We start from the raw sequence: 6,486 nt of genomic DNA, 5'->3' as shown, positions 1-6,486 counted from the left end.
TGGGATAAATATCCTTCAGAAACATGTAGTGATGCATGCTACAATGTAAGCATAGTATAATGGATGTTCTGCATGTTAGAAGGGAGAGGGGGAATTGGTGGAATAGTTAATTGTATTGCTTGAGCCTCATGGGCATATATATAGGAGTACATGGTCATCTTGGAGTACAAGTCAAGGCAGGAACAAATCCTACGCTATCCTATGTTTTCTAAATAATCATGATACTCAACATCCCTCGCGGTCACAACGGTAGTGATGCAGACGGTAAGACTGGAGAAGAATCCGAAGGCAAGCTGACGGACACCTCTCCACAGTCATAACGGTCGATGCATCGCGGAGTCGTGGCTGGAGTGAAAACCGATGAGGTTGCTCAAGCAGGGGGTAGTCCTTTGTGCCGTTTGCCGATGTAGCCGAGAGCATGGGTGGTGGAGCCGTGGTCGAGGTAGCCGTGCGAAGAATGCCGTGGTCGATGTTGAGTCGGGGTAGCCGATATCGAGGAAGTCGCCGTGAAGCCGCGGGCGCAAGGAGGCGCCAAATTAGTTGTGGGCACAGTGGTGTCGAAGTAGTGGTTTGCCAGAAAGTAGATGATGTTGACGACGCGTCGTGCCGGAGTTGCCAACCCCGGGGACACATTGTAGACAAAGGCACGCGTCGGTGTTGCCAGCACAGCGCATGCGTAGATGGACGAAGACGAAGTTGACGAAGCGCCGCACCAGGCTTGCCAGGCCCGGGGACACGTCGTGGACGAAGGCACGCGGCGGTGTTGCCAGCACCGGGCATGCGTAGACGGGGACCTGCACGAGTTGTACGTCATGTCGAAGAAGTCGGAGAGGCCAGCAGAGAAGGACTCAACGATGATTGTGGCGTCCGTCGGCGCAGGGCCAATGTCACCAACGGTGGTCGGAGTAGACGAAGTGGTCGGGGTAGATGACGGCGACGCTGACGGCGGGCTGGTGCAGGACGAAGGCGAAGGGGGTGGACGAGCGGCTGCGGCTGCTACGGGGTAGCGGTGACAGCGGCCTGACGGCGGCGGCGGCGGCTAGGTTAGGAGCGGGACGGCGGTGCTCAAAGTAGGCGAAGAACCCTGACAACGTGACGAAGACCGACGCGGACGGTGGCATTCCCGCGCCAAGGGAGACGGCACGACACATAGCATGGGAGGTCGACGCACGGTGACGGCGAAGTGGCCCGAAGAGGCGACGCAGCGGCGGCGGGCAGGTCGGCGCGACGGCATGAAGACCTCGGGGCGGCGGCGGGGACCGCGGGCCGCGGCGCTACAGCCCGTAGGGGCGACGTAGCGGCGGAGCGCGGGTCGGTGCAACCACGGGGACGACCTAGGGATGGCTGCGTGGACCGCGTGCCACGCTCGCTACGGCACGACGCAACGGCGGCGCGAAGGTCGGTGCGGCCACAGGAACGACGTTGAGCGGACGGCCTCGGGGCGTCGGTGGACCGCGGGCCGCGACACTACGACCCGAAGGGGCGACGCAGTGGTGACACGGGTCGGTGCAGCCGGGAGAAGAACCACGGGACGGCGGCGCTGCGGCCCGATGGGGCGATGCAGCGGCAGCCCGTTGCTCGATCGATGGAGGGACGCGCTGAACTCAGGGACAATCTTCACGGGACCTGCGGAGGCGCGCGCAACCGACGGGCCAGGTCGGTCGCATGGCATAGATGAGGCGGATTGCGACGGCGGCGGGTGATCAATCCGATCGTGCGCGAGGTCGGGGACGCCGCTCGGTGGAGACGGGGTGGCAGCGGAGTCCGAGATGAAGCCGGCGACGGCGGGCGGTTATGATTGGCCGCCGCATGGCGCGATGCCGCCGGGTCGGGTGATGCAGGAGTTCTGATCGGAGCAGGGCGGTGACGGCCGACGTAGATCGACGGGCGGGCCGACGCTCGAACGACGGCGGCGAAGGGCCGCCGCATGACGCGAAGCCGCCGGGTCGGAGCAACCGGTGGGCGGACGTGCGGACGACGCACGAGGCCGCCGAGTCGGCGCGACCGGCAGGCAGACGCGCGAACGACTCGCGAGGCCGATGGGTCGGTGAAGAAGCCGGCCGATCGCACGGGGTTGGAGTAGAGGCGCACGGGTTCGATGGCAGCGGTGAGCGACGCAAACCGATCAAGATTAGACCGAAAAACCAAAAAGAAACTGCCGATCAAGATGACCGGCGGGAGAGAAAAACCCCGGAGCAAGGGCTCGGGGAAAAGACTCTCTAGGGCAGCTGGTCAACACGACCGGTGGACGAACCCTACGTACGGGCGGCGCGACCCCCGGCGGCGGTCATGGAGGCCGACCGCCCCAGGGGCGGCGCGCGGGTGCGGAAGCGACGACGGATAGGGTTTAGAACACGGGCTCTGATATCATGTTAGAAAGGAGGGAGGAAATTGATGGAATAGTTAATTGTATTGCTTGAGCCTAATGGGCATATATATAGGAGTACATGATTATATTGGAGTACAAGTGAAGGCAAGAACAAATCCTACGCTATCCTATGCTTCCTAAATAATCATGATACTCAACACTGCAATCTAATTCAGTAAGCATATTGTAAATGCGCATAGTGATTAAACAGAATACAACTGAGCTCCAACGTATTACCCCAATAACTTTTTGTTTCACTATACAGTACTAGCATTTACTCTGTTCTGTTCTGCATACATCTATATTTAAAATAGTTCTTTCCATTGTCTAAAAATCATACAGACAAATCATATCTAAAATAGTTTTTATTTAGAAATATATTTATTAAACCTGCATATCAAATATGTTAAACATGTATAGAAAAATGTTAATCATGCTTACAAAAAATCATGACATTCAAAAAATGCCACCTGTTTACAAAAAATGTATGCCCCATTTTTAAAAAAGTATACAAGGTAAAACAATGTTTTACATTAAAATAATGTATGTTAAATTTGGAAAAAATGTTCATGAATTTAAAAATGTTTGGCAAATCATAAAATGTTTATGAATTCAAACAATACTCATGATTTATAAAAATGTTCAGGAAATCATAAATTTTTCATGAATTCCAAAATTCATTATTTGAAAACAAATCGGGAAATAAAAATGTTTCTGATTCTCAAAATATGTCCACATATTCAAAATTTGTTCACAGTTAAAAAAAGTGTTCAGGAAACCAAAAGAAATTGTGATCTGAAAATATGTCCTCATATTTTTTTTACGGTTTTGGAAAAAATGGTCCGGAAAATAGAAATGTTTCACCCATTAAAAATGATTACGAATTTGAAACAATGTTTGCGAATTAAAAAACTGTTCATGCTTCAAAAAAATCAAAAAAGTTTGTGAAGTAAAAATTGTTCCCAAATTTCAGAAAAGTTCATCTATTAAAAAATGTTCATGCATTTCAAAAAAAGTTCGTTGAACCAAAAAATTGTTCATGAATTCCAAACATTGTTCCCAAATTTGAAAAGATGTTTATCGATTCAAAAAATGTTTGCCGATTCAAAAAAATGTTCACGAGTTTCAAGAATGTTTCTAAAGGTTTTCTATCGAAAGCCCGCCCTAGCCTTGAAGCAACTTCCAACCTATTTTGCCATAAGACACCGGTTGAGAGCCCACCTTATCAAACATGATCCGTTACACTAGAGCTACAAAATGAATCCTGTTGGTATTTCGGTGTGAGTTTGAGCAATCTGGGAAACATGTAATGATGCATGCTTTCGAGATAAATATCCTTCAGAAACAAGGTAAAAAAAAATCCTTCAGAAACATGTAATGATGGATGCTACCATGTAAGCATAGTATACTGAATGTTCTGCAATCTAATTCAGTAAGCATATTGTAAATGCGCATAGTGATTAAACAGAATACAACAGAGCTCCAACATATTACCGCAATAACTTTTTGTTTCAGTATACAGTACTAGCATTTACTCTGTTCTGCATACATCTATATCTAAAACAGTTCTTTCCATTGTCTAAAAATCATACAGACAAATCATATCTGAAACATTTCAGGTACAATCATGGAAGCCTTGAAATCTCTCTCGAATGTTTAGAAATAACAAGAGTTGGTTAGGGAGCTTTTAGCACTGCAGAATCGGGCTTGCAATTCTTATGGTAGTAGAATATGTTCACCGGTGTTCTTGTAATGTATTCTGATCGTAGCCTCATTAACGTTCTGTTCTTCCTGCAAGAGGTTCAAAATAGAAGGCATGTTGGAAATTACAAAGTTTACTTCTTGTTGTTGTGTAAAACTGCATTGTTTGATTTACGGAGGACAGAAAATCAGGAGAACAACCACAACGGAGAAGACCAACTCGCCGAAGCAGACAAGCAGTGAGTGGAATGATAAAGCCTACGCACGTGGAGGCAGATAGGGCACTCCACGGCGCGTTCGTCTTCCTCGGCGGCGGCGAAGCACGACACAAGGTCGCCGGAGCAGATGAGACGGCGGAGCCGGTCGGAGTCCAGGTCCGAGAGCTGCCGGACCAGGCAACACATACGTACACTGGTCAGATGATCAAATGCCTCCCTGTGGATCGGCAGCTCAAGCTGACCCACGGCCCCGAGTTTACGCTGGTTAGATGATCAAATGCCTCCCTGTGGATCGGCAGCACAAGCTGACCCACGGCCCCGAGTTAAAAATCTTGGAATCATCAACCGTCAGGTTCAAGGCTACCAACACAAACTGGCCATCAGCTTGCTCAGATTTACCTAAAACTACAAAGCAATCTCAAAAAAGAAAAAATGGCAACAATCTAGGGAAAGTTTAGAAGCAAAAAGGAATTCCGTCGCCGGGACTTGAACCCGGGTCTCTCGGGTGAGAGCCGAGTATCCTAACCACCTAGACTACGACGGAATCGTGTTGAAGAAAATACTGGAACTTATCTATTCTGGTGGCATGTCTGCCCTGTACACAACACAAAACAGCACGAACGTTAGAGCTGAATCACAGCTTTGCTTGAATTCAGACATGGGTGGCAACATCCCTGAACCGAGCAACAGCTACATTTGCTCGCTGTAGCTCTCTTTGATCCATAACACATCTGAATTTCCAACGGCGACGCATGATCGAATCCCAGTTGGGGAGAAAATTCGAGCAATATGCCTCCCAATTGATCGGCAGAAGCTGACCCCTACAACTGCTCAAAGTCTGGAATCATCAACCATCAGTGTCTCTCAGCCATATAAACATCTAAAGGTTCAATAAAGATTACCATCACAAAGTAGCAATTAGCTCATCAAGCAACTAATGGCTTGCCAAGGCTTAGCTTTTACAGGCATTTGCTTTTACCGAAAAAACTAGCAGGAAGAAAACAAAAAATGTAGATAACTGTCCATCACCTAGAGAAGCATCCTGAAGCCTTAACAGTTAACACTACTGAAGAGATTATTGAGATTCAGGTTCAGGGTGAATCTGTCTTTCCTTTATCAACTAGGGAAGTCCAAATGGTCAGGTAGTGCATTTCGAATTCTGGATAAACAGTGAGCATGTATGTACAGAAGGAGGAGTTACATGTCAAGTCTTCGATGAAATTAGTCTTTAAGAATTAAGACTGCTAAGTTGCACCACATCTGATATATTCTTAATAATAATACAAAGCCCTGGCGAAAGAACTTCACTTCTAGACAAACTACCTGGTACTGGTTGGAGAAAGAGAAATGGCCTTGCCAGTTTTGCCTGTGAGAACAATGATAAAATTTCTCAAGTCCCACAGGCAGCCACATCGCCGTCGCCATCCACATCTACACGCCGGTCCTCGATTGCCGCAGAGAAGCACCCGCCGAACCCACCTCTGCTGCTCGTCTCAATGTTGTGCGCGAACCTTGATTTGTTGTTGTATGGTGAATAACACATGGAGGGAGCCATTGGAGTGTAGAGAGCCGCCGGCTTAGAGGGAGCCCCATCAGATAGGCCCACGACAACGGTTGGTGCTTAGGGTTTCATGGAGGATAAAGATTATATAAGGGAGACGTGTGACGTTCGATGCAATTCTCTAGAGTCAACAGGAGTGACACCCGTCTGATGAAAATCAAGAACAAAAAACGGTATCTCCAGGCCCCAATAGTTGAACAACGCCAGCAGTTGCACCACCATGGCTTGCTGTTTTTAGAGGGTTTTGCCGTTGAACTCGAACAACTGCTAGCTGATGTTTCATCCCTAGGCCCCACTACTTTGGACAGGTTTTTGACCACCTGTCTGCCTCTGAAATTCCTCCTGAATGAGTTTTTTTAATCATGTCCACCATCCTGTCCATCGTCCTGAACACGCACTAGTAGAAAAACCCCCATTCGACCCGGTTCGTGTGGGCCATTTGTCCCGGTTCATGAACCGGGATTAAAGGATCGTTACTAAAGCCATGTCCCTATAGTCCCGGTTCGCCCAGGAACCGGGATAGATGGGGGCTCCACGTGGCCGCTGCCGCTTGCCTAGGCAGGGGGGGCCTTTTGTCCCGGTTGGTGCCACCAACCGGGACCAAAAGGCTTCCACACGTCAGCATTTCAGGTGCTGAG

The 6,486-nt window shown here is 49.1% G+C and overlaps 1 non-coding gene across 1 annotated transcript; it reads right to left on the bottom strand.

The window, feature by feature from the left end:
• Nucleotides 1-4,758: 4,758 nt before the first annotated feature.
• Nucleotides 4,759-4,831, bottom strand: TRNAE-CUC (transfer RNA glutamic acid (anticodon CUC)). Its single transcript has one exon. It is a non-coding gene; the product is annotated as a tRNA-Glu (tRNA).
• Between the last annotated feature and the right edge of the window lie 1,655 nt (nt 4,832-6,486).

The sequence above is a fragment of the Triticum aestivum genome, chromosome 7B (assembly GCF_018294505.1).
Source record: "Triticum aestivum cultivar Chinese Spring chromosome 7B, IWGSC CS RefSeq v2.1, whole genome shotgun sequence".
NCBI classification, from domain to species: Eukaryota; Viridiplantae; Streptophyta; class Magnoliopsida; order Poales; family Poaceae; genus Triticum; species Triticum aestivum.
Note: the sequence above shows the minus strand (reverse complement) of the source record. Positions and strands in the feature narration are given on the sequence as shown.